This window comes from Thunnus maccoyii, chromosome 7 (genome assembly GCF_910596095.1).
Source record: "Thunnus maccoyii chromosome 7, fThuMac1.1, whole genome shotgun sequence".
NCBI lineage: Eukaryota > Metazoa > Chordata > Actinopteri > Scombriformes > Scombridae > Thunnus > Thunnus maccoyii.
In genome coordinates this window covers 29,233,199-29,259,425 of record NC_056539.1, presented here as the reverse complement: position 1 = coordinate 29,259,425, position 26,227 = coordinate 29,233,199, and the positions used below count along the sequence as shown (strand labels likewise).

At 38.7% G+C, this 26,227-nt stretch overlaps 1 pseudogene; it reads left to right on the top strand.

Annotated features, from left to right (window-relative positions):
• LOC121900591 lies at positions 1–26,057 on the top strand (annotated as a pseudogene).
• Positions 26,058–26,227: the final 170 nt, after the last annotated feature.

Below are 26,227 nucleotides of genomic sequence, written 5' to 3'. Positions count from 1 at the left end.
ATGGGGAATGAGCAAGTGTTTGGGCAGGTCTTGAGGGACTGCAGATCAGAAGTCCTCATGGATCCAAGGAGAGAATTGGACGGAGGGAGGATGAAGGTGGGAAGGAAGGTGATGGAGAACAAGAGGCTGAGAGCCCTGGGAGATAGAGAGGTGAGTGTAGTGGGAGGAGAGTTCAAAATTCAGAGGAGGAATGAGAAAAGTGTGTGTGCGTGTGTTACAGCACATGTGGGGTGGTCACCCTTCCTTCTGTTGTGGGAGTTGTGGGATGCAGAGATAAATGAAGAACTTTGGTTTGTTTGTACAGCTGAGAAAAAGGAATGTGTTTGCCATTTATGTTGTAGCACACAGATGCTCAATAGGCGGACTCTGGTTTGGATCCACACTGAAGAACAACTGAATCCCGAATGAATGTAACTACAACCTGGTGGGACAGCTTTTGAATGATACATAACTATCACATCACCTTAGTTGTCATCATTCAGCCGCCCATTAGTCTGATCAAGTAAAATGTGAGAATCATTGTGCTTGATTTGCAATGAAATAGGGACATAATGAAGAGTGGCAAGGCAAAATGCTACTACAACACCAAACATGCCTGTTTTGAATAAAACTATCCCAAAAACACAGAGGTAAGAACAACAAAACTAACCATTTACGTCTGATGTGAGCATTCAAAGCCAAAGCAGGAAGTAATGTGCCCATTATGTAGTGCAGCAGAAGGTATGGGTAGTGGATGAGCATGTAGCTCATCCAACTTTCATACCAGAGACTGAACTTCATGTCTGGCCATCTTCACAATCTTAAGAGTTAATGTTGCCTTATTTAAATCCTAACCACAATCTTTCTCTGTACAACTAACTCCCTAATTTACTCCACTACATCTGGTCATCTGCCCTTACTAACCTATGTGTAGGTGCACAGCTATGCAGCAAGCTAAACATACTCCAAATAAAGGTCAAAGAGAGCAGCTGACCTTTGACATTTTTACTGGAAGCAATTGTGAAATTGTAAAAAAAAAAACAAAACAAAAAAAAAAAAAAACAGTATTGAACAACTAATTCACTATTTAAATCAGAAAAGAAAAGATAGAACAGAGTTAGACAAGTTACAGTTACATTGTTCCTAATGTCAAGAAAAAATAAAGTATCACAAGTGAAAGAACAGCTTTAAGCCCCATAGGAAGTACACAGTAATTAATATAAACATAGAAGTAGAGACAGGATAAAACATACTGTAACAGTTGGCCTCAGAATAAATTAACAGTTCCTTAGAACATTATACAAGCAGTAGAGAGGCCTCGGTGAGATAATATAATGGCTACTGTATCTAGGTGAGCAGGAAACAGATTGCAGGAAAACAAAATTAACAATTCAGTACTCACAAAACGGCTGTAACACAAAGAGTATCTGCAGATAATGCTTCAAGAAGTACATTTGGGAGGTAGGTAAAAGACAGCTTAAAGTATTTACTTAGTCACAGATCTGTCAGAATGTTTGATGTAACAATGTGAGTTGAACTACACCTGCTATGGAGCTGTGCCAGTAGTTGTTGCTACTAGCATCAGAATGCAGATGAATATTAACCATACCTAAGATGCTATATACAAAATATTTAAAAACCATTGGCATTGGGCATTAAAAATAATGTTGTTGTTGAATGTATAATCTGGGGTTTTGGAGAGTTGTTGCTGAGGAAATCTATGCTCTAATGTTATATATACTTTGTTTTATTTCATTTGGCCACACACAGAAAATGCCAATGTACCATTTTTGATGCCTTGTATAGTATTATGATTTGCAAGTGTGTCTGTCTTGGTACCATTTCAGCTCAGAGAGGAAATTCTAACAGAGACCTAAGAAAGAGTTGTCAGATAGATATCTATTTTCTAAAATTCTTTTAATTCTGCTGTTCAAATTTAGCTTAATTGAACCAAACAAAGAACCGAATCAAATTCCAATGTTAATTAAACCACTAGAAGTTAAAGCTTGCTTTTTGAGTTTTATTATAAAAGCAGTCCTCTAAATATTCATCACTTATATCTTTTGAATAACAAATCTAACAACCATTCATGTAATATGGGGTTGTTCAAATTAAGCTTGCAAAACGCAGTTGACCAACTCCTTACAACACAATAATGTTAGACAAAAGATGTCTTTCCTGAAATTATAAAATTTATTTTGTGGGTCGTTTTTTGTTTGTTTTTGTTTGTTTTTTTTGCCAAACAACCCAAATTTCAGTCTCACTTAAACCCAAGCTGGTTTTATGCCTTTTGTAGAAAAAGCAAAACGCCAAATATTCATAATTTTTACATTTTGAATGACAAGCCTGAAAAAGCTTTTATGTAAACATGGCTGCTCACATGAAAATAGAGCAAAGGTTTTGAAAATTATATTCATATTTGCTTTTTTGTCTGACCTTCACTGGTACCATAGGCCACATTTTTCTCTGTCACCAAAAAAAAAAGAAATCTTTCATGTTTGCCTGAGGACCATCCCATTTCAAAGGTGGATTTTGTATGTAGACAACAACCTAGTAATTTCCCTCGGTGCTGCAGCTGAGTACACTCGTCTGTGTGATGACAAACGGAAAGGGTTATCCGGTCCCCTCAGAATACCTCACAAACATCACTCAGATAAACCTGATTTTGCCCATGGCTCTTTTCACCTGCTTGAAAACTAGAGCAATAAACTTGCAAATATCTTCAAGAATTCCCACTTCTCTGAACCTGCAGTAACTATACCTCCACAGGGGCATATCACTTTCCCTTGAGGGACTTTGAGAAATATTATTGAGGCTTTATTTTTTATTTTTTATTTTTTCCCCTGACTGTAACAATTACAAATGTCATGGAAGAAAAATCATAAGCTCCATCAGGGCCCCTGTAGCACTTTTTAGGGGGTGACATTGCCAAATGTGTTTATTTATTAATTTTCTCTTTACTTTGCATAACATTATTCATGAATATTAATGTTGCCTCATGGTGAGAACTGCTTGTAGTACTTAGTGGGCTGAAAGAGCCTGTGAAACAAAACAGGGAAAAAAAATCATATTCACTAATATGAAGAGGGAGTTGTGGGCTTTCGGTGCAGTGGCTCAGTCACTGAAATTACCGTTCACTAACAAATTTGACATTTCTAAATGAATATGAAAAAATCAAGCCAGCTGAAAACAGCAATTTCTACTCAAATATTTGACATAATTTTCAGTGACTTGCCAAAGAGCTGTCCAAGAAAAGCTTCATGCCATTTTCCAAGAATAAGTCATATGGGAGCTGCAGCTGACCTATAGTGGGTCTTTACCCCGAGACTAGAGCTGCTTTTAGAACAGACAGCCAAACTTCAGGTCAGCAGGGATTAATTAGCTTTTTGAAACCCACCCAGCAGATGTCAAGGTAATCTTGGGATGCGGGCTGCAGAGGTCAATGCAATATCTCAGAGCACAGGGAACGAGAGCTCATCTCACCAGTGTCCAACACTCTGCCATGCCAGGCATTAGTCCCAAATAGGCTGGGACCACTCAGTGCAAAATTCCAGCCCTCATTCAGTCCTCATTAATGGCAAAGCATATAATTGGGTCACACTTTTCATGCCAGCAGAAATCAACATAACTTTTTATTGTGTTTCATTTCTAACAATGAGTAACTGTATAGCTGAGAATCTGTCAACTACTTTTTTGCATTGACAAAACTTTGGAGACATTCTAAATTAACTTTTCACACATTCAATGAGGAGAGATTGTTAGTTTTCCTGTGTCCCTTTTTATTGGGTGAACAGAATCTGGCATTGCCAGATCACCCTCTAGAATTCTGGTCCGCTGTGCCAGCACAGGAGGAGGATCCAGCCAAACTTATTATTATTCAGTGAAAGGTGAGAAAACACTCATGGTTGAAAGGTGTTGAAATCAGAATTGTCTAGGGCCAATCTAAACTGTGCTAAATGTATGTGTGCTTTTGCAAAATATGCTAGGAGCAAATATTACTGGATCATTATGGGGACAGTACTGAGACTATAGTCTTTTTTAGGTTGTATCTGCATGTCTATGTTGACAAGCTCACTGCAGATGAAGCTGTAGAGTGCTGTGACTACTCTGCAAACGTCATCATCCCATTATGGCACAATCTGAAACAGTTTTCAGACATTTTCCATCATTAGCCTGCAGTGTGTGAGCTTAAGCAAGTGTAATTATTGTTGCTATGGGCAGAAGCAAAACAACTCAGAGATTGCAGAAAAAAAGTTAGTGGGTGGACATTAAATGCGCTAAGATTTGGATCTGCATGTCTTCACATTTGAAGTAAGTGGTCAACAAAACAAAATGGCTGAACAAAACATGCAACAGTGTCAATTTTGCTGTGTCAATTTTAATGCTGTGTAATAATGCCTATCATATTCACCATCTTAGTTCAGTTTGGTTCATCCAATCCACCCAATATACCAAGTAGGCCTACAATTGCACAATCAAATCCTCCAAACTTACATTTGTAGTATGTAGAATTTTTGCTTGTGCATTATGTTGTTATTGTTGCTTAGGACAGAAGGAAGATCTGGCAATTTCAGCTCACTATGAGGTTGGGGGAAACAATGGTGGTAGGCAGGTATTCACTGCACTAAGCCAGCATAGTGCAACAATTTCCACATGCATAATGAAACACTTGCCACCAGCAAACATGCAAGAGCCTTTCTCTTTTACATAAAATAAATAAAACAACATTCTTTGCATATTTCAAAGATAATCTACAGATTTAACCAAACAAGTCTGTCCTGAATGGCCACACCTGTCTGTGAGCTCAAGTCGTCACTGTTGATGCTCATAGAGTTGGGGATATAGATATGGCAATGCAGGTGCAAGTACTCAGTGGTACAGAGGTTTATTGCAGCAGTCCATACCTTATGATTCAGACTATGATGAAAACATACAGCTTTTTCTGCATTAAAAGGAGATGAAAAAGAGATGAAAGGAGGAAAATAAAAAAAGCTTACAGTATATTCATACCAGTGGCTGAGAATAGCGTTGTCCCCTTTGTTCCTGCTTGACCCCACTGTTGAGAATTGGCGACCTGCTCAGCAGCACAGCGTTAATGATTCAGAAAATGCAGCTAGGCAGGATGCCTCTATGGGAGCCACCATAACAATGGATGTGCACTGTTTTAATAAGCAGGTGCAGCACCTGAATATGGGTTTCATCAAATCCAACAATTAATATGTTAAGAGGAACTTTGATGGTGACCATTTATTTCAGTAACAGCCCACTAAAACACTGAGTTCAAAGTGTAGCAAGTGTAGTAGTACTACACTTGGAAATTAACAATAACCACTCCTAAAAGTATACTGGGGCACCACCTCCCTTAATTAATTAATCAATCAATTAATTAATAATTAATTAATTAAGGGGGAAATAATTAAATCTGAAAATTGTGAATTCTGAATACAGTTACCTCCACCTCTGATATAAAGGAATACTCAAGTACAACTACTTGCCAATAAAACAAGATATTATTGAACTAACAAGGAATATAGATGAATGGGGAATACTTAGCATAGGCTATATACATATATACAACTAGAATGAATGAATGAATACATGAATATTATCAAAATGAGTCAAAAAGCGCAATAAGGGCAAGTAACTAAGTAAAGCCAATAAAAATGTAATTTTGTATAGCTCTTGCATCAACTCTTGGCAGATGGTTTACTACTTTTTCCATGGATGATGAAGGGTTAATGATGAGGCGAGCTTCCCGGAAAGCGCTGAGCAAGGTGAAGCAGACTTGGGGATCCCCGGGTTGCCAGGATATGAGCCAGATGAGAACTGCTGCAGTTTCAGTGAAGCGCTTTAGTTCAGCACTTCAGGAGAGTGAATCCAACGCTGGGGAGGACTTAGACTCGCTGAGGCCACATAGTAGGCTAAACCCACCGTAGGGTTGTATATTTTAGTCTTGATGCATTCAGCGGCAGGCAGCAGAGTTGGATACATGGAGCTCTATGTAATCAAAAGAGTAGCTCATGCCCAACCAATCAGAAGACTTTTGCTGGATCATCCAGTGAATAGCAGTCAATGAATACCGTTTCAGTTATCTGACTACAGGACCAATACAAATAAAACAATTCTTGTTTCTTGCTTCTTGTTTACCATATAATGACGTTGATAGGTCAGATCTTTTGAAGGGCAGTGCATTTTGCAAATGCCAGATTGAGAGTAGCCTCTCCTCTTTCACTCAGTGTACAGCCCGTGCATTGCACAGAGGAACAGAAGCCTACTTTCCACTAGCTAGCTGCTTTTAATGTAGGTTAAGATAAAAACCATGGTGAAACAAAGCAGTCACAAAAAGACACCTACTCCTGCGCCAGCCTCACCTAAACAAGTGCCAAGAAGTAACGACACATACATCCATACATACACCTTTCCCTGTCAGCAGCAGCAACAAGCTGTACTGTGAAAGACAATTTTCAACTGTTAGTTGGACAAAAACTGGCATCAGGGCATCAATTATGACATACTGACTGAACTCTTTGTTTCTGCTCTCCTTTGAAAGAGAACTGACTGAATCATTGGACTATAATGAAATAATTTCAACACCAAGCCCTATTGTGTGTGTGTGTGTGTTTGAGTATGTGTGTGTGTGTGTGTGTGCATGCACGTGCATGCATGTGTGTGGTTTATGTGGCTGCCGTGCCAGGCTATGTTCATGTGTCATTTTTAAAGTTTCTGAGCATGTTGGTGCCAGTGTACCTCTGCCTACACACTTGATTAATGATGCTCTTGCGTCTGTCAGCTGTGTGTGAATATGTGGCTGCCGTGCCAGGCTATGCGAGGCTGTTAATGTTCATCTTGGTGCTTGTAACATTACCTCTGATGATGTATAAGGCTTGTATGATTAAAATGTGGTGCATCCAGGCATGTATAGTTGTAATGGCCTATTTTGGTTAACATATGCGTTTCAGAACCTATTAAGTATGATTGGTCTTGGACAGGCTAGGCCCACCTGATTGTCCCCACCCACACTGATTTCTGCCTATGCTACTGCAGAAAAGTCCTTGGAAAGGTCTTTAAAAAGTTTAAAAAACAATATTTTGCTTCTTAGTTGAGTCTCTTTCCGGGGCTTTCAGCCCTCAGAAGAAAAATGAAATAGGACAACACCCAAAATGCAACACTGGCCACAACGGCTGGCAAGGCTGAGAGGGAAAAAAAAGACATAAGACACCACAGCAGCGGTCAGCAAGCAAGCAATCAAGCCAAAAAGCAGAAGACAAAGAGACAACTTTTAGCCTAGGAGGCGTGTTTTGAAAGAAAAATGATCCCTGGTGCTCTTCTGAGGAACTGCATTGATTACTAATTAATTCCTTTATGTGGGGAGAAAAATTGACCTTCAAATGAAAAGGAGATCATTTTATTCCTATAGAATATCTGAAAATTATGTGCTTGCAAATTGAATACTCACTCATTTCTGTCATCAATACCAAATCATCAACACGTCAGGAACCAGTGAGAAAGCACTTAGCAATTGTAATACTGATTAACCAAATAAAATACAGAATAAAATAAATAAACCTTCATTTTCTAATCTGTAATTCAATCTATTAAGAAAGCATTATCCTAACAATCGAGCCACAGCTAAATAATACCCTTGCACTGGTTAATATCAAATAAATCCAATGCAATAATATGTGTGACTTGTAATCAACAAATTTTGAAGCAGAGTTTGAATTTCCATAATATCAAAATAATTATTTTTTTCTAAAGCAATAAATAAAAGTTAACATAGGTTAGACAAGCCAAGATACATATATATTTACACATTTATTAGCATTTTTAACTATTTTAGACATTCTTTGTGAATAAAAAGGAGAAAGGAAGAGAGAGGGACACACTTAAAAGGAGTGTGGCTTGTCCATTGATCATATGAACCTAGAGAAGAGAGTGAGTTCATCAGTTCATTTGTTGGGTGCCTGGGAAAGGCTCTGGTTGATGCAGTCTGCCCATATCTGGGAAAAAACAAAGTGTTAAATTCCATAACTATCCATATTCCTCCCATGACTGGTGGGAAGAGGCTGAGTTTTTAGTCCTGTTCAATGTTTCCTTGACATCCTTATGTCTTGAGGTCAGAGGTCATTGTGTGTGTATGCTCCTGCATCCACACAGACATACTGTTTGATTAAAATATCATAATGTTTCTGAAAGAAGTCAACTTGCAGGTGTGCCTGGTTATGATTCATACTGTATAATGAATGCTATTCAGATATCTGAAACATGCCACCTACATTTCTTCAGAGTTAGTGCTGAACGTAGGAAAGCCTGCAGCCTGAAGGCTCCTATAATCCCACAAAGAACAGTTAAACTCATGTGTGGCAGAATAATAACAGACAACATTTTATTTAAGTTTCAGAAATAAGATGTGTAAGTGAGTTTTATGTGAAACAATGTGATAATTTCAAACATAAGAAACATATTGGCTTATAACAAAAGCATGAACTCTTAAAATAATTTGTCATTGTGTGTTGACATATGATGGAAAAGTAAAAGAAAAGTGGACTAACCACATGAAAAAGGGTATTATAAAGTTGGCCACACAGTTTGATAGGCAAATGAACTCTCTCTATATATATAAAGATTGTATATATGGTCTGTATATAAAGATTGATGTAGTGAGGTGCGATGTCATCCATTTATTTGCACTGGAGTCCAGAGTTGCTGTTTATGATCAGTGCCATCTTTTCTGTTTAGAGCTAGGACCTTCCAAATAGAGTATGGAGTGTTACCTTTTATGCTCTGGAACCACTGCCTGCTACCTTGGACCTAAGTGAATGCTAGCCTACTGCGAACACTGAGTAGTACACACTTGGGCTAACATAAGCTACAGTATTTTAGCTAAATTGTGCTAACAGGGCAGGTATCATAATCAAGTAACATTATACTCACTGGGATATTGTGACAATAGTCCGACTCAGTCCTGGAGCCGCGGAGAGCAGTGAACTGTCAAACATAGCTGTTAATAAACACCTGCATGGGAGACGTCAAAGCCTATTATAATCTTGAAATCTTATTAACAGGGTAATAATTTACTAAATAACCACTAGCACACTTATTAGAGGGCCCGAATTTAGTAATTAAGACCATAATGACTTGTTGAAAAATTAACTCCCATTCTTTCTGAATGGGAGTAAATTGGTACCAGGGATTTTTTGGAGCCAGCATCTAGTGGCTATCAGTGGCATTGCAGCCTCAAGCTGCGATAGTTGCCAAATGCTAGACACCAAAGTCAATGACATGATGCTATTCATTTTAGGGAAGAAATTAATTTGTGTTTGAAATTACATATTATGGGTATGTTTTACTAATTTGTTAACTTCTATGCATACAAATAGATAATTCTTGCACACAAATTAGTCCTTTGAGGTTAGGATTTACAAAAACTTTACCTCTGCTACCTGCTGGGCACTATACAAAAGGACTTGTGAGCATTATGGTGATCTGGTGGCCCATTGGTAGCACAAGGACAACAGCAGTAATTTTATCAAATCTTGTTGACTAAACCTTCTTGGTTAAGGTTAAGGGAACATAAGTCATGCTTAAGTGCTTAAAAAGAAACTAAAAAGAAACCAGTGTTGAATGTCTCAAACATCACCCTCCTTCTGTGCTCCGACTACAAGCGGATCTTATTTTTGGCTCCCACAAACTCAATAATTTTTGAAAACTCTTTCAGCATGCATCTCAGAAAGCAAAGCAGACATGTCATGACAAGAAGGAGTGCAGATTCCATGACAACATAAGGTCTCTGTCTCAGATCTAAGAAAATCTTAATTTGTGTTCACCATCCACAGCATCTATATGTTTCACATTGCATTAATTAGCAATTAAAGCTGTCTTTCTTTAGTTATCTTTGGTTTCAGAGGTTCCTCATTAAACTGAGGTACATTTTAGGTTGGCAGGGCATACTGTGTGGGTTTTTCCAATGTAGCTTGATAAACAGATTTCTCAAGATAGTTTGATACCATTTTGTAGTTGCAGGCAGACACTTTCATCATGTACATCATGATGATCACGATGTTATTTATTTCTTTAGCTGCTAGTTACTTGGGATCATCATTTCAGCTGCAGAAATCTTCTTCTCCCCTTGGTTTAGTAAGGTAATATTCTGTGAAATGGTGAAATATAAATGGGGGTATGAAATGATACAGTTAAAGTACTGCTTCTTTTTGTTGTCCCCCTCCACATGGCAGCCAGTGGTCAGGGTCATCAGCAGAAGAGCCACCCAGGAGCTGGTTTATAGAGTCACTGTCTTGCTTGAGGACACTTCAAAGTCCTGTATTGTTGAAAGACTTTGTTGCACATAAGGAGACTATGATACCCCACAATTGTAACAAGGAGGAACAAAGACTAAAAGGTCAAAGAGAGAAAAAGAAATGTGCCATTAATATTCGAAGTGCAGTGACAGTGTTTGGTAAAAATTGAATTGCTGAGGAGTTCATCTTGAACACATGTTTAGACTTTTCTCTCCAATCTGTAATTCATCACTCATCAAACTGGGAATGGTAGAGTTTGCGTGTGGAGGAGTCAGTAAAATCTATAGTAACTATCACTGGAGATTGATGCAATTTAGGCCAACCTTCGAGTGTTTCTGACTTTAATCAAAAGAACCAATTGCTCTAGAAAATGTTAATTGTAGTAATCCAAGTTTGTGGAGATTCTTTTGGCTTTGAAAGAAGGAGAGATGGACTAAAACATATCTAGAAAGATAATTACAGTATTATTATTCATGTTCATATTTCTTTTAACAACTACTGTGTTTAAAAATGAATGTTGCTTTTTATACTTTATGTAACTTGTCTTCATACCAGCCTCAGTCTAACTGACATGTACTTATAATTCTGATTATGCCACTGTTACATACCCCCCCCCTGCTGGATGGGATATGTATAACCTGATATTCTATTGACCATTTGTTTGTGCTCTCTCCCAGGTGGCCCTGATCGGATCATTGCGGGGAGGGCCTATAAAGAGGGAAGGAATGTGGCTTGCACTCTCTCTTTTCCATTTTCCAGCCTGAGCAGCAGCAGTTTTGTTCTTGTGTTTGTCCTGTTATGTTTTAGTTTTACCTTTGTTAGTTTCTTGGTTTGGTTGGTGAGTCTGGTAGTGGCTTTATTTCTGTTAGATTTAGGTTAGAGGAGAAAGCCCAGATCCTACGGCCCTTTGTGGGTTGGTCTGGGTGTCTCCTCTTCTTTTTGTTCCTTTTGGCTGGCTCACCAGCTTTTGTTATTTGGTTGTTGTTTTTGTTAATAGATTTGTTTATTCATTGTGGAATATCCTGACTCTTAATTATGTTGGGCTTTCTGTGGGCAAGCTGTTTTTAGAGGGTCGTAACAGTACAGTATGTGGCATACTGTTGTGTATGTGGCATACTGTACTGTAGCTAATATATACATATGTGCGAAGAAGTGTTTTTTTTTTTATCCTCATAATTGGTCATTATGGACATTTCTCTTTGTTCTATTGCAATACTAAAACAATATTAGTAGTCAGGTCTGACCATGCAATAATAGACCTGACATGACTACTGTTCAGTGAATAAAATGTTTTTATACAATTTGTAATTCAAAGTCATATTACTTTTAGCTGCTCATTTTGCAGCATCACATTAACATTGAGACCTTCTTAGAACTGTGGACTTCCTACAAAAAAAGCTTTTAAAGGAGAAACATCGAACTACAGGGCTGGAGAGCCCCCACACCCACCCCCGCAGTTCTAGACACTGCAGTTCCAGACCCACACGTATGCATGCACGAGTTTAAATGACAGATGAAATCAAAATTATTTTGAATCAAATTATATTTTAACATTACAAATACTATATGTCGGTGACTACGTTAGGCTAATGAGTCGTCAGCTAATTTGAGTTTCAGTGTTAATGTTTTGATAACCCTACACAGTGGTTAACTTAACATTGTTAAGCTCACATTAGCTACCTACCTTCAATGAATAATGTCAGGCTATCTGTTCTAATGCCCTTGGAACCAGCTATAACTTGGGGTAGCTGGCTAGCTTCAGCATGAATTCATGAATTGTATCAAAAGTAATGATATAATGGTAAAGATTTCATTCATTCACTGTTACATCTGGATGAAAAACTTTTTTAGAGTTAGATTTCAGTGACAGGGCTTTTCTTTCAGGATCTCCTGCAAATTCTGATAGTCTATAATCATTTTTAAAACATAAAATGACATTTTTCTTGTGTACAGTGTGTCTTTGGTCTACATTCAATCAATTAAATGACAGAGATAATAATGATTATTATTAATATTTTAGGTGTGAGGTTTATGTTTCCACTGCTATTGTACAGTTGACAGTTACCAGGACAAAGGGCTTTGAAATGCATTCATGTGCACTCACATTGTTTACCACATTTTCTGTGAACAGGTTGTCCTCACTGGTGAAGAGCCATCCAAGTGGTTGGAGAGATTTCTTGGTGACTCAAAATTCAAGGCACCTGTTTATTTCGAGTAGGAGAGCATCTCAAGGTGCTGTGGTTGCACTTGTCCACTATCATGGACACCGCCCCTGCAGATTACCCTGTTCGAGACGGGATTGAGTTCATACTCCATGTGTTGTGTCCACAAGTGAGCTTAAGTGTTCTGTAGATGGATTGTCAATTATTTGTATTTTAAAGGACCTGGCCTGCAAAACACGATTTTTTTTCCACTTACCCCTAGTTTAATCTGTCCATCCAAATTGTTTTTGCATTATTTAGCGATGTTTCCAGTCTGTCTCCCGTCATCTCAATACAATGAGATTGGACGGGTATTCTTTTGTGGAGCTCTAATCACCAAAAAAATTAAATGTGGAATTCTCAGCAACAGTTAAAACTGTTCAAACACAATGACAAAGATACCCAGCATCTTCCACAGCCCTCACAGGTGAAGCTCCCTGACTTACTCTTTTTAAGTATTACCTCTGATTTCAGGGTGTCTTCAAGTCCTTAAAATGAAACTGAATTTTATAAATATTAGGCCTTAAAAGGCATTATCTAATATTAAATTTGAATATATTATGTCTTAATTGCAACATAAACATGTTATCTACTTTAATTTACTCATCTACTTCAGTTTTTTAAATTAGTCAAGTTCTTCTGCATCAAGGTCATCATTTCTGATGTTAAAACCACTGAACCTAATACTTGCCTTTATACTCACCTGCTACTCATCTGGAAAAATACCTATTGTAGATTGACCCAACTCACTCTACTTATCTGTAGAGAGAAATGCAAGACAATCTTTTTATTTACCTGTCCCAGATTCTTAGGAAAAAAAGTAATAGGATGATTTATTATAGTACTACCTAAAGTAAACGTGTTATACTTACAAAATGTACAACAGTTTCTAGAATAATTTAGTTAAAGTTCATGTAAAGGAAAATCAGAGATTTCTTTGAAACACATTATTATCTGTGACTCTTATGTTGTGTAGCAGGATGCTATCAGGCTCAGTGTGACCATCTGATCTGCCTATTAAAGAACGCCACGTTATCGCTTTATGCAAGTTTTGATTTGCTATATCAAAATATGTTAATGGAAGAGACACCATCATGAAACCAAAAAAATTAACATAAATTTCTCATTTTTGTTTTCTGATTTTTTTCTCAAAGGAGAACACAGGGCAAGTAATTTACAGTGCAGATACTGAATGTATGCTGTTGTCACAAAAAAATGCAATTTAATTTTAGTTGGACTTTAAATAGAAATACAGTTTAATATGTTGGTTTTGGGGAAAGGGAAGCTGTAATCTTATCATTCCAGTCATATTTAATACTTTAGAATCTTACTTGAGCTGAGTGCTCTTTTCTTGTCACTGCTACTAATGACACTATCAGTAAGTAACCTATCAGTCAATTTGATGTAAACATCAAAGCCATGCAGGGAAAAAAATATGCTTTTTAGGGACGGTGAAAAAAATGAAGAATAATAATTTAAAAAAACAAACAAACAAACAAAACCCTGAGCAGCTTAGGAGCAATGCAGCTGCATTCTACTTCATTATCTTTTAAAGCCAGGAAAGCGCCGCTGTAACTGGGTTTGTTCCCCTTGAGGAACTATTTACCTCCAACAATATTTCTTTGTATTTTCTAAGTCTTTGCAAGTTGGAAAATGTGTTGTCTTTTTTTGTTTTTGAATACTACATCAGAGGGAGGTGTTTAATTCACAGATGTAACCTCCAAGAAATAAAACAAAACAACACAGTGAATTTGTGAAATTAAAGAATTTAAAAGGCAAATTGTAATTTCCATCCTCTTGTCTTTTGACAGTTCTTGTGTAAATATTTTTAGTTTTATTTTGGAAGCCACTGATGAGGTCGTGGTCCCCAAATTCTAAAAATCTCAGCTGTTACTACAAATTGTACAGACTGTTCGTAACAAGAAAAAAAAAAAAAGTAACATCATCTTACATAGTGGGATTTAATTGAGTGGATATTATAATAAGAGAAATAATGCTGTGGTGAAAATGTTCACATGAATTCAGAACTGAAAATAGAGGACACAGTCTCTGAATATTTAATGACCGTCACATTACCCCAGCCTAATCAAAAGATCAGATTTGCAGTTGTTTTTACTCACACAGTTTATGCATAATGTACTTCTGTTATGCAAGTGATGGGATTTGCTGTATATTTGCATGGATCCTCAGAGCCAAGCTCAGAATGTTTTGAGTCGACTAAAAAGCCACGGGATCTTTGTGTGCGAGAGATGAGGGTGAAAACAAGAATAAAATATACTTACTCCGATCAGTACCGTGTATTTTTAGGTCATTACTTTTAAACATGAAATAATCTCTTCTATCAAGAAAAGCACTGTAATACTTCCAGGCTCAATGAGAGATTATGTGGGTTTTCAGCAGTTTATCATCAGTTCCCACTGAGTAGCTCTCAAGAATATAGTGATCAAAACGTGATGGATAGCTTTCACATTAGCCCTCATCTGCAATCCCTCTTGGCAGCACCCATAGAGGTATTCATTCACGCTCAGCTATGTAGGCATAAATGTGAATGTACGTAGTCATGCAATCTGTCATGCTTGGTCATAGCACACTGGGGAGCAATTAACTTTAATCAGGCTTCAACTGGGTCAGTAATTCCAAAAGCAATCACAATACTCCAGACATTTTGACATTAAATGTTGACTTGGCACCCTGGCAGCTCATTTCCTCGAGAACTGATTCATGTTTGTTATCCATGATAATTGTCATTTTAAGTGGATGTCTAGAGATTCTGTATTTGCAAACACTCATTTGACTTTGAAATTGTTTCAAATGACAGTTCAAGGCAGAAGGAACTAGTGTTGAAATGGTTATTCGATTAGTTAATTAGTCTAGTATTTTTACAATCTGTCAATCAAACGTACAAGGCATTTATTAAAACTGTACTTGAGTGATTAGTATTGCACAACAAAAAGTTGGGGAGATAGATTAAAAATATGCAGCAGAGACTGAGAGATCCTTACTTTTATTCCCCAGTATGGGTCAAGCTCCAAAAACCTTGGAGCTGCTTAACATTCAGTTAGTTTCGACTTGGTGACATAAACTTATTCTGCAAACCGATTCTGCAAAACTCTGGATTAAATGTCTGCATACAAATAAATAAATATCTGCATATGATGGTTTTGGCAAATGAACTATGATTAAGGAATAGTTAGCACTTGGCAACTAAGGGTGTTGTTGCATTTCCCCCTTGGTCTAGTTTCTTTTCCAAGCAGAAAAAATTCAAATGACCCAAAATCCATCACTAAAAGCCACCTGAGAATGTTCACTCCACTCATTGGTCAGATGTGTCTTAGGTGGGAGCAAGAATGACTTTTCTTCCATAGGAAGAAGGCCCTGGCAATGTACTTCATTGCACTGGTCCAGGTTGGATCTTGACTCAGTCTCTGGCTAGCTGCTAGCAACTGTTGATTTCACTCATCTGCATCCCTGTATGCAAAGCGCACCTGACTACAGTAGCTGTTTAGCTCAAACTTGCAGGATATGCTTTGTAGTTGGGTCAGATCACATTCTCACCACAAACGAACCACTCCAGAATCCATTTGGGACTAGACCCAGTCCAGTTCCTCAAAGGGTCTTGGTGCTGTTGTTTTGGACCACACCTGAGTACAACTGGCGTGTTCAGATCTTCCCCATCAAATACTGTGATGAGCTAATCATCTGTGGATGGCCTTAGACCCTCAATGCCTGGGAAATGCCCATGTCTTTCACATTCCATGTCCCCAGCTTGTAACTCAGGCTTTCCCTTACAAACTTGTGGTCTTTCTCCAGTACCACAGAACATATTACACAACTGTTTCCTGAGGCTGAGTAGTGCTCCACAAGACTGGTAAATGAAACATAATATTCCACTTTTTGCTGTTAAAGTGGGTGGGGGTATTTTTGGAATTGAGGGTCTCGTATGATTGCAAAGCAAATTTGTGATTTGTGATACTTGGCAACATACATAAACTTGACTTCAATGTGTGAAATAGTTTAATTCCAAGTGCCAAACTTTTGCTGCTTTTCAACTTTTCAAATGTGAAGTTTTAGACTGTTGGCCAGATAAAAACAGACAATTTGAAGCATCTTGCAATCTAGGGGTAGTCATCTGATGGACATTTTTCACATTTTTGATATTTTATAAATTAAATTGTTAGTCAGGTAGTCTAAAAATATTTGATAGACTTTTCAAAATTATAAATAAGTTTAATTAACTTTAATTCTGTATGTAGTCATGAAGACCTGCTGTGCTTTTTTGTCACTGCTTTTTTCTTTACGTATTTGAGTGTGTGTGTGTGTTTGTGTGTGTGTGCGCACGTGTGTGCGTGCATGTATGTGTCAAGTCCTTGTTTACATCTGTTCCAGTGCACCGGGTTCATTGTGAGTGAGCATTTATTCGATAAAGGCTTAGAGGGATTTGAGATGAATCTTGTTTCTTTGTCGTTTTCTGCTCCCTGTTTGATTTTGGTATGAAGGCTGAAGATGAAGATTAGAAAGAGCTGTGCCACCTTAAAAGGATATGTTGGGACTATCTCGAAGCACTGTGCCTTACATTTGACCTCTCAGATGATTTATTTATGACTCAATCTGACCCTGTAACTATTCAAATTCAAAGGTGATGTATCTATAATCACTACAAATTAACTTGTCCTCTGTAATAAAATCCTACCGAGGCCTGTGGTTCTTAAACATGATCCTACTGGTCTCCTTCACAGTGATGTCACCTTGAAGCTTCACATTAAGAAAACCTAAAAAAATTTCAAATCTGCAACCAGCTCTAATCTCACTCATTCAAAATAATCTTGCTCTTTTGAGAAGACCACACTTGATTGTATAAAGAGTCAGAGCTGGAGAAAAGTCAGTGGTTTACCCTGTTAAAAAAGTGTGTCTGTGAAAGGATATCTGAGACACGAGTTCACTTGCATCTCTCACTGACCAACACCTGCATGTGAATGCTATGCCCTCACAGGTATCAGACAACCAGTATTATCTGCAAATATTGCATTCTGTGGCTTCCAGTACAGTAAATTTACATGGAAATTCCTGGGCTTGGAAGCCATAAATTCTTGTGAAAATGTATCTCTTTAGAGCAAATGGGCTGTAATTTAGCTAGATTTGTCATGTCAGGATCCCTAGAATCCCCAGTGGAAAGACAAATGCTGTACCTGTTTGTGTCAGATTGATAGTTATGACATAAGTTACACGATACCCTGCTGCTCGGGCTTATCTGATGGAGCTGCGAGCTGACACATTACAGAGAACACTGGTGTCTTTATCAATATTCACTCTACGTCCGGAACTGCTTCGAACAGATGGCTTTGCTGCTCTTTTTACATAAACCCACAAGAAATTGTTTCAACTCTTGCATACAAAACACAATGGAGGTTCAAATAATGGGTTGTCACTCTGCATGATGTCCACATTTCTGATGGATTCGGACTCATAATGGATTCTTAATTAATGCTTGTAAGTTTTGAAAGATGCCGGTGCCTGCGCGAATGATAAGGCTCTCTAACCACCCCACACTCGATTTTTGTAATCAGTGGACATGAACGTGATGATGATGATGATGACGATGATGATAACAGCTCTATTTAGATTCCTCGGTGTCTGTGCAGGCACCAGTCTGCCATACATCCATCTGCGCTGTTCTAATATTCTCGAACGTGGGCTGAGAGCGTCATTTGTCTTAGGTGTCAAAGGCACTTGACATTACAGGCCCTCCGGCTCGCATCTCAAAGAGAGGCTGAAAGGGATCTGCCAGGCGATTTGGAGCCATCTGAGACAGCACTGATCTGTCAGAAGTCTCTTCTTCGTGCACTTTAAAAGTTATCCACTACGATGACTTTCAGGAAACTTGAGCTAAGGCCTAAGACCAAACCTGAACTGCAAAGAGGAAGCCAGTCGACAGGCTCCAACATGCTGCAATGAGAAGATGAGCAGATTATTCACTGAGTGTTGCAGCATGATGGGATTTGGCCCATTTAGCAATTCACCCAAAGCCAGTTAAGTGGCGGGGTGGAGGCTAGCAGGAGGCAGAGCAGCGCTTCAATCGATTATGTGCCTTTTTCCTATGTGTCTTACAAGTCTAAAATTATCTAACTCAGCTCTTAAATACTTTCTGCACCACATAATTTCTAGATTTTTATGTACCAGAATTCTGAGAAAACAGAAATATTTGCAAATTCCATTGAAGTATAGCCTTTTTCACTCGCTCTCTTCCTGTTCTAACCTATCTGGGAGGGAAACTTGCATTGCTGCTATGTCTGATAAATGTCTCAGCAATGATTTATTTCCACCAGATACCCATAACGTCACTGTTCTGTCAAATTCACTCACACTGATCAAGGAGCAATTTCAGCAGATACACTAGAAGGTCTTTTTTGATTTAGTTTTTGACATTTTTGCCAATATGTCTGACATGCAATATATGCAAATTGAACCTCTCTAATAAGCATCTTCTTTGGTTCAATTGGTTCAGACCTTTTTTCCCTCATCTGACAGTCTACGCATCTAATTTTGGTCATGAAAATAGCCTTATTATTTTCCTGATAAGGGCATGCCTATTGAGATGTCACTATTCTGCTCTCGCGGAGCAATCACCCCATCCATTCAATTTGGATTCAAAATATCACTTGCATTTCTCAGGGGAGATTGTTACCTCTCCACAGCATGTAGGTACATGCACAAATGCATGCATACACACACATGTGGGCACCTCATCATTGTCATCTTGAATAAGAGTTGAATGATGGATGGTTTTGGGATGTATTCAAGGCCAAATAGGAACACTGAGTTCTCTTACCAGCTCCTACAATCGCTTGCTCTCTTCTCTGCCGTGAGGAGGAGTCCAAATATGGCATCAATATGTGCTGTTGATATTTTCCTCAGCTGAAAACAAAGCAATGGGTGGTTTGAGTTAGGGGCTAGTGAGACACACATTAACTACCTGTGAAGAAAGAGCATCAAAGATATATATAACAGTGCCTGCTGCCCCTGGGAGGTTCTGATTCCGCCCGGCATGGTCTCTGCACTCCTTCTGTGGGTGCGTTCTCCCCGAGAGGTTGAAAAATGAACGGCACCAAAGCCGATCTGAGGAACTGTTACAGAGCAGCTGCACTGTGAAATTGATATTAATTGAAATTGATTATTCAATCTGGGACACATGGGTCATTAATTTCTAATCTCTGCCTTCAATCAATAATATATCCCTCTCTCTAGAGCATCTTTTTTTACAGCTTTTAACTCTTGTTTATGAATAAAAATGATTACAATGATAGCATTGCTTAATTAAAGCAGAGGCTTTTCTGCCTCATCATTATTTTACTGAATTTCATGCCTCTACAAGAGAAAAAAAAAGTCATTAAGCTAAAAGAAAAGAAAGATTAGGAGTAGGAGGAAACTCCTTGTTTGAACTCACTCCTTTGCATTAAAATGTTGGCACTCTCACTCAAATTCTGCTTTACTAGTTTGATTCATTTCAATGTCAAAGACAAATATGCTGTCTAATCTATGGATCTGGCTTTTTTTTTTTTTTACCACAGCAGAGTTGGGAGGGGACAGCAAGAGTCTGTACGATGATATATAGAAGGCTGTCAGGTAATTTAACACACCCTTTGGGAGCCATGTTCTTCCGCTCTTGAGCAGCAGAGATTCAGCTTCAACCGATTATTAAATAGTACTGTATGCATACTGCATAGTTTTGCAGTTAATATGAAGGAATCCATGTACTTTAACATGTTGTACTTTTTTTGTAGATTACTCATTATGTACACCAATGGACAAAAATTTAACTGTGACTATTGAATGACACATTTGGCTTTCTCTTTGTGAAATTTATTACTTTTTTGGTGTTGTTGTTTCCCAGTACCTTTCTCATCACTATCGGCAATTTACAGGTAATTTACAGCGATTTAGTTTTTCAAACATCTGTGAGTAATTCCTTTGTGTCTTTTGTGAATTGCATTGTGTGGTAATAGTGCAAAGTGCTTGCCTGACCATTGAGAGCAATTTGGGCTTCAGTATTATGTGGACCAGCCCGTCCTCACAAGAAAAACAACAGTATAAGCCAAAAAAAAAAAAAAAAATGACTTATGGTTACGTTTATGCCATCTAGCGGCTGTTGTAATTATACCCATGGAAGTGATGCTGTTCAGGTGACGTCAATATACAGTTATATCCTTATCAGCAGGAGGTGGGTAGGCTGGGTTGGTTAGATAGCAGAGATGGCAAAAAGACAAAAAGCAGCCTTTACTGCAGGAGACCGCTGTTCGCCTCTCGAGTCTTTCCCCACGAAAGATACTGGCTTAAGTATGCTGTTCGCTGCAAGATGCAGTGTATTTCACCGGTGTTTTGCACCGTGATTTGCAGTGGCTCAGGTGTCCAAATCATGATCTTTCCCTAACCCTAAGTGGTTTTTGTGCCTAGACCTAACCAGACCTTAACCACAGCGTTGTCACACCATAAAACATCCTTATATTATAAAACAGTCCTGTGAGTCGTTCTCCTGGTCCCCATCCATCCTCTAGAGGGCGCTGAAAACTCATATAGGTCTTTTTGGGAGTCATTGGAACAGGAGGACAGGATGAGTTGGGAATCAAACTGTGTGACTCAGAATTGTTCCAAAGCAAATCTGACTGTCACCCCCTTACATCTGTCAGACCACTTCTTTATTCAATTCACGGTCTCCTTACCAGAACATCCTCATGTTCCTCCAAAAATTGTCTCCTTCCACTGAAAGTGAGGTCTTGGCTACCTTGACTCCTCAAAATGAATTCTCCTCACTCCCTGTCAATGAGGCTACAGACACACTCTGGTACTCACTAGCCTCCTCTCTTAACAATCTCTGCCCTCTAACATCCAAACTTGCTCGTAACGTCCCCCCAGTCCATGGCTCACTGAAGTCATCAGGGAGCAAAAGGCAAAGCTCAGAGTGGCAGAAAGAAAATGGCATAAATCCAGAGAGTCCACTGACCTCAGTGACTATCAGGGTCTCCTAGCATCATTCTCCTCCAGTTTAAAAATGGCTAAGAAAACTTACTATCAGAACAAGATATGTGGCATCACAGATGCTAGAAAAGTGTTTTCTGCTTTTAACTCACTCCTCAATCCCTCTCCTTCTCTGACCTCCACACTGCTCACCCCAGACATGTTCTTTACTGATAAGGTTTCTGCCGTCAGTAACCAGTTCTCTGAGCCTGACCGACTCAGTCTGCTGCCGCCAGCTAACAGGGCTTCACACCTAGTCTCCAAGTCACACCAAGTTTCCAAGCTTCTACTGGACTCTCATCCCACTACCCATCTGCTGGACCTGATACCATCCATCCACCTGACCATTTCCCCTGCACTTAAGCCCACAGTCACACATATCATCAACTCCTAACTTACAACGGGTGTGTTCCCCACTGTCCAAAACTTGGGTGTCACGACTGATGACCAATTAAATTTTAAGGTTCACATGGCCTTGATTGCTTGGTCATGTCGATTTGCCCCATACAATATCAGGAAGATCAGACCCTACCTGACTGAGTATGCAGCATAATTCCTGGCACAGGCTCTTGTAATATCACGCATTGACTACTAGAACTCCTCACTGGCAGGTCTCCCTGCATGCACGTTCAAACCTCTGCAGATCGATCCAGAACGTGGCAGCACATCTGGTCTTCAACCAGCCCAAAACAGTACATGTCACCCCACTGTTCATATCCCTCCACTGGCTCCCAGTTGCTGCCCACATCAAATTCAAAACCTTGACGCTTGTTTGCAAAACAGCAACTAAAACTGCTTTCACCTACCTGGACTCCCTAATTCAGGTCTACGCTCCCTTCTGCTCACTACACTCTGCCAATGAAAGGTGCCTGGTAATACCACCACAACAAGGGCTTTAAGTAGCTAGCTGGACTCTTCTCTTCTGTTGTTCCCCGGTGGTGGAACCACCAATCTGCAGAATCCCTCTCCATCCTTAAGAAAAAGCTAAAGACCCAGCTCTTTTGCAAACACCTACACACCTGATAGACACAAAAAAAAAAAATTCTGCTAATATGCACTCTACACATTGCCTCTGTGCACCTATGGCCTGTCGGACTTGAACTTAGCCTCATGGCATTTACATTGTTCTCTCCTGACTAGATCCTTGCTTGTGTTATATCAACTATCTGGTGTACGTTGCTTTGGATAAAAGTGTCTGCTAAATAAAATTGTAACACTGTAACATTGTAACATCAAACCGCCAACCCTGTAATTAGTGGGCGACCTGCTCTACCTCATGATCCACAGCCTATTTTCAGGTTGTGTCACTAACATTCACAATTTATTTTAAAGAGTAATCAAACACACACACACACACACACACATACAATATTCGGCATGAAAGTTTATCCCAAAAGGTTCACTTACTAGTTATTTCATTTTGCATGGTCTTCCATAGCAGATGTTTGCCCTAGATAGCAAAGATAGCTCCATTGTCATCTAAATTATGTAGCTTGATAACACCATCTAACACCTGTTATCCTACCACATCCCCCTCACATGCTCAAAACCTGCTGGCATTAGTATGGAATCAGGACAGTGCTAGTGACCACATTTTTGACTGCAAAGCCTCTGAAGGTTTCATATATTAGGTTTCTTCCATACAAAATGCTTATTGAAATGCAGGCAACTATGTTCTAACAACCAACCACTTTATGTGGACACATAAATTAACTCAGGCTTCTTCAGGCAGAGTGGTGTGCCACAATACAGGCTGATTGGGCGTTGATTATATTTGTTGGTTCAACCTTAATTATCCCGGCTGTTTGGTATGCATCTCCTGCCATTGATTGCCGACGCATATCACCATGAGGTTGCAAGGAGCAGCATCAACAGCGACGTCTCAAGTGCCACTGAGTCTCCTAATGATCATTTCCCGGCACTCCAGGCTTCGGGATTTGATTTGGAGAACGTGTCGTCATTGGAACGGAAGCTTTTTCAACAAACACACACAAGTATTGCTTTTTCATGAACTTGCCTATTTTTGAATCATCAGTCTTAAGAATGTTAAGACCTGCTTTCCTCTGAAGTGATTGAATTACCTCTTTGCCTTCTGTTATTTACATAAGAAGTATCTCTGCAAGCCTACATAACTAATTTGTAAACTTACCTTGATTGTGTGGTTTGTAACAATTTTGGACTGGTGGAAATAATATAAATACATAGCTAATATCATTACATCACATTAAGATTTGTGATAACAGGCAAGAAAGACCCAGATACAATCATATAATCATCTAATTTGATCTTGGAATATGTTATTGATTTCTATGCTTTTTCAATTAAACTGGTGTCAAATGAGGATCAGGGGCAAAGCAGAGATAAAAGCTGCTATCTTATAATACCATTAGGATTTGATAAATATGTGGCATTAAATCTATACTATGTAGGATTTGTCAGTTACTCTTTGTAAACAAAGCACTCTAAGTTGGGCCCTCCTTCCTGGCTCAGTGAGCGAGCAAGAGAGAGAGAGAAAGAGAGAGAGAAGCATAGGTCGATCGAGCTAGAGAGTGAATGAAGAGAGCTAGCGGCGCTGGCGCCAACAACGCCATGAATCAAAGAAATTAAACATTTTCTGATTGTTTTACGGCAGTTATGTTTTAAAGCACAAATAAACACACTCAAACCTCCGCACACCTCCGCACAACCCTGCAGGAAGGTGTCACAGATTTTTTTTAACTGCATCTCTTATATATGAATCTGTTTTCCTGATACAGTTGTTTTCAACACGGAGGCTTTCAACACAGGAAGGCTTTGGAACAAAGATTTTCTGCCTCATGTATGTACAGCAGCTATACTTAAAAGGAACCCTGTGGAGTTAATGACCACCGGTAGCGCTATGCGGCTATTATTTTGCACTTGGGGTCAATGTTTTGCTTGTTTTCATGCATGCATGAGCAAAGGCAGTGAAGAAGAAGACTGCTAGGATGTAAACATGGATGAAATAATGCAGGTTTCAAATTGTCAGAAAACAAACAAACGAACAAACAACAACAAAAAAACGACTTTGTGAATGTTTTATGAGGAAGGAAACACATTCAACACCTTAAACTTGTGTATTGTACTTTTGAATTTTGAGGTGCAATGTATTTTCACTTTGTGCTCCTTTATATTTCTACTCCACAATATTTTAGGGGGCAATATTGTACTGGTATTAACTTAAACTGGACAGATTGCGGTATTACTAGACAACATGATTTATAAAATACAGAAAAGTAGAAAACTGATGATTGCCAGCACAGATGATAAGTCCTTAAATTGAAGAATTTCATGACAACTGGGCAAACTCTGGAACAACTACAAAATAGATCTTGTGGTGAGATTGTTTTGACAAATAATCCATTTAAGTGACATATTAAACAACCTTACAGTATATAAAGTAGTTAATTAATAATAATTAGCTCCATTACAACCAGCAACATTAAAAAAACTGCTTATTTGTTAATCTATCGGTAAAAGTCCAACAGTGTAATGCACATAAGAATTAAACACTCTAAAATGGGCCATTCTCCATCATGAAAACTTTTACTTTTGATACATTTTATAATATTACTCATGTACATTTAAGTTTTAAATGCATGGCTTTTATTTTATTTTGGTATTGCTCATATCAGTAAGATGGGATAGTGGCTTTAATATGGGCCACTATGTTTGCCTCAGGTCCCTTTACCTGATTAATGTGGCCCTGGTATTCCTTCTTTTGCTTTAAGTAAAGGGTGTGAATACCTCTTACCCCACTGCCATAGTAAGTAAATGACCTCCATTATAACAGTGTGGAGCTGAGATGGTGTAATAACTGTGTGAGATACATACCTACCAATAGTTTGAGAAATGAATAGCCATTTCATTTTCATCCTCCTCCTTTCACAGCTGATTTCGCTTTTATATACAGTATATGTTGGTGTTCCTATCCATTTACATTAGCTTTGTGAAATATCATATAATGAGCCCAATTCAAATGACCCCGTTCGGACAGAATTTCCATTATCTAAGGGACAAGTCTGATGCTTGATCAGCGTTAAGTAGGTAAGTGTTACTGTATTCAAGCATCGTAGCACTGTATGGAAGTGGCAGTTACGTAAAGAAGAAAAAGTGCTGATTTCACACTCCACTCCCCTAACACACAGACAGACTCAGACATTGACTGTGGAACAATGTATTTATAAAAATGTGACACAAATCCAAATAATTCATAAATGACCTTGTCTAGCGCCTGTGCCTCTATCCTCTGATGAGTACATGTCACAGCAAAGGATTCTCTAATAAGTGATGCATTGGAAAGCCTGGCCAGAGGATCCCTAAAGCAATTCTTTTGTAATTGATGTTGCAGCATAAAATGGCTCTCAGTGGGCCAGGCTGATTAGGTTGTTTTTTTTTTTTTGTTGCTGTCTAGCCATTTGCCTCTTTCAAACAGTCACTCACCAGGTGGAATGACAGTTTCACATCCAATTACCTCATTAAGCCCGATTGCATTGTGTGTGTCCTGTCATGTGTTTCTCATCTCATCTCTAAATGCGTGTTTGCAGACTAGAAGGCTCTGTATATTATGTTAAAGTCTGATTATTGATTATCTCTTACATTGATGAACTGTGTGACAACAAACACAGACAAGCTGCTTGAGTTTATTTTTTATTTTTTTTATTTTCTGTATTCACTGCCATGTGGACCCGTTGGACTCAATGTAAATGTCCTGGTGTTCCA